Below are 2,555 nucleotides of genomic sequence, written 5' to 3'. Positions count from 1 at the left end.
TCAGGGAAGTAGTGACTAAAAATAACTCTTTTGAGGCCCTTTAATTGGAATGAGTACACTTTAAATCCATTAACGAGGATCTATTGGAGGGCAAGTCTGGTGCCAGCAGCCATGGTAATTCCAGGTCCAATAACGTATATTAAAGTTGCTGCAGTTAAAAAGCTCGTAGTTGGATCTTGGGATTGGGCTTGCAGTCCGCTGTGAGGTGAGCTACCACCTGTCCCAGCCTCTGCCTCTTGGTGCTCCCTCAATGTCACGGAGGTCCAAAGTGTCTACTTTGAAAAAATTAGAGTGTTCAAAGCAGGCCGGTCACCTGAATACTTCAGCTAGGAATAATAGAATAGGACTCCAGTTCTATTTTGTTGGTTTTCAGAACTGGGGCCATGATTAAGAGAGACAGCTGGGGGCATTCATATTGTGCCACTAGAGGTGAAATTCTTGGACCGGTGCAAGATGATTGAAAGTGAAAACATGCCAAGAATGTTTTTATTAATCAAGAATGAAAGTCGGAAGTTCGAAGACGATCAGATACCGTCATAGTTCTGACCATAAACAATGCCGACTATCAATGCGGCAGCGTTATTCCCATGTCCTGCCAGGGAGCTTCCAGGAAACCAAAGTTTTTGGGTTCCGGGGGGAGTATGGTTGCAAAGCTGAAACTTAAAGGAATTGAAGGAAGGGCACCAGCAGGAGTGGAGCTTGCGGCTTAATTTGACTCAACAGGAGAAACCTCACCCGGCCCGGACACAGAAAGGATTGACAGATTGATAGCTCTTTCTCAATTCTGTGGGTGGTGGTGCATGGCTGTTGTTAGTTGGTGGAGCGATTTGTCTGGTTAATTCCGATAATAAAAGAGACTCTGCCATGCTAACTAGTTATGCAGCCCTGTGCGGTCGTCTCTAACTTCTTAGAGGGACAAGTGGCTTTCAGCCACATGGAATTGAGCAATAACAGGCCTGTGATGCCTTTAGATGTCCGGGGCTGCATGCGTTCTACACTGAATGGATCAACGTGTGTCTAACCTTGGCTGACAGGTCCGGGTCATCTGCTGAACCCCATTAGTGATAGGGAATGGAGATTGCAATTATTCCCCAAGAACATTGAATTCCCAGCAAGTGCAGGTCATAAGCTCACATTGATTAAGTGCCTGCTCTTTGTACACACTGCCCATTGCTACTACAGATTGAATAGTTTAGTGAGGTCCTCGGATCAGTCATGGCCCTGGCGGTGTGCCGAGAAGGTGATCAATCTTGACTATCTAGAGGAAGTAAAAGTCATAACAAGGTTTCTGTAGGTGAACCTGTGGAAGGATCATCAATGTTGAGGGTCCCGGGATGGCGCCTTCCCTGGGTACAAGGGCCACTCCTCACTCTGCCTCCCTGATCCTCTCTGTCTCTCATTCCTGCTCTTCTCTCTCTCTCAGTGCGCCCCAGCGGAGGCTGTCAGGACTGAGCCCATGACTCCCAGAGGAGGGAAAGGGCAGGGGGAGTAAGAGGAGGTTGGGCAGCATCCATACCCCTTCACCTCCTGGCGGTAGGAGGGAGGGAGGTCTCATCAGCACAGCAGGAGGTGCGGGCACTCCTCCATCACCCCCAAGAGGATGGCCATGGAAGGGGTGCCCAGCCCGGTGGTGAGGTCCACTGCATGCCCCAGAGGTGACTGGCTTCTCAGTGTGGGAGGGGGAGGGAGAGGCCCTCCACTCTGGCCACACAGGGCCACTCCCAGGGGTCGCACACCAGTGTCCTCTCCCCTCGACGGCAGTTGCGGGTACCTGTGGAGAACTCCCCCACGGGGTGTCAGTTTGAAGACCCAGAAGGTCAGTGTTTTGGCTGCACGCCAGCTGCTGCAGGACTCCCTGCCATCTGGCCTCCTGTGACAATGTCCATGAAATGTCAAATGCTCATGACTGGAGCAATGCCACGTGGAAAGCGGTGCCCCGGTGACTGAGAAGAGAATGGTACAACTCTGAGCGGTGGATCATTTGGCTCATATGTCAATGAAGAATGCAGCTAGCTGTGAGGACTAATGTGAATTGCAGGATACATAATCATCAACACTTCGAACACACTTTGCAGCCCGAGGTTACTCCCAGGTCTACGCCTGTCTGAGGATCATTGTGCCTTCCATCGCCCCCTGGGGTGTCCAGCCCCCACTGAGGGTGCAACCGGGGAGTCAAAGGAGCCCACCACGGGCCCCCCATCCCCCCAGGGGGAGACGTGGATGGAGGAGAGGAGTCTCCTGCCTCCCCGAGCCGGGAAGCCTGTCCAAGAATGGGAGAGAGTAGGCATGCATCTGGCCCGACCCCTGGAGGCTGTCAGTGAAACCACCACCAGGCTGCCCTCCCAGCACGAAGCCCGATGCCTGCCTGGTTCCCATTTGCCAGGGCCGTGTCAGCCGTCTTCCTCCGACACCTGGAGTTTGGCAGTGGTGGTGGGGAGCAGGTGCTGTGGCCAGGGGAGGATGGGCATCCATCCATCCCAAGGCCCCCACTGGCTGACCTCTCCACCTGCAACCACGCCCAGAACATGGCCTCAGATCAGGTGTGGTGACCCGCC

At 53.3% G+C, this 2,555-nt stretch overlaps 1 pseudogene; it reads left to right on the top strand.

Annotated features, from left to right (window-relative positions):
- Positions 1-1,961: 1,961 nt before the first annotated feature.
- On the top strand, positions 1,962-2,114 carry LOC122787180 (annotated as a pseudogene).
- Positions 2,115-2,555: the final 441 nt, after the last annotated feature.

The sequence above is a fragment of the Protopterus annectens genome, chromosome 1.part1 (genome assembly GCF_019279795.1).
Source record: "Protopterus annectens isolate FY-2018-M chromosome 1.part1, PAN1.0, whole genome shotgun sequence".
Taxonomy (NCBI): domain Eukaryota; kingdom Metazoa; phylum Chordata; order Ceratodontiformes; family Protopteridae; genus Protopterus; species Protopterus annectens.
This window is presented reverse-complemented; position numbering and strand designations above follow the sequence as displayed.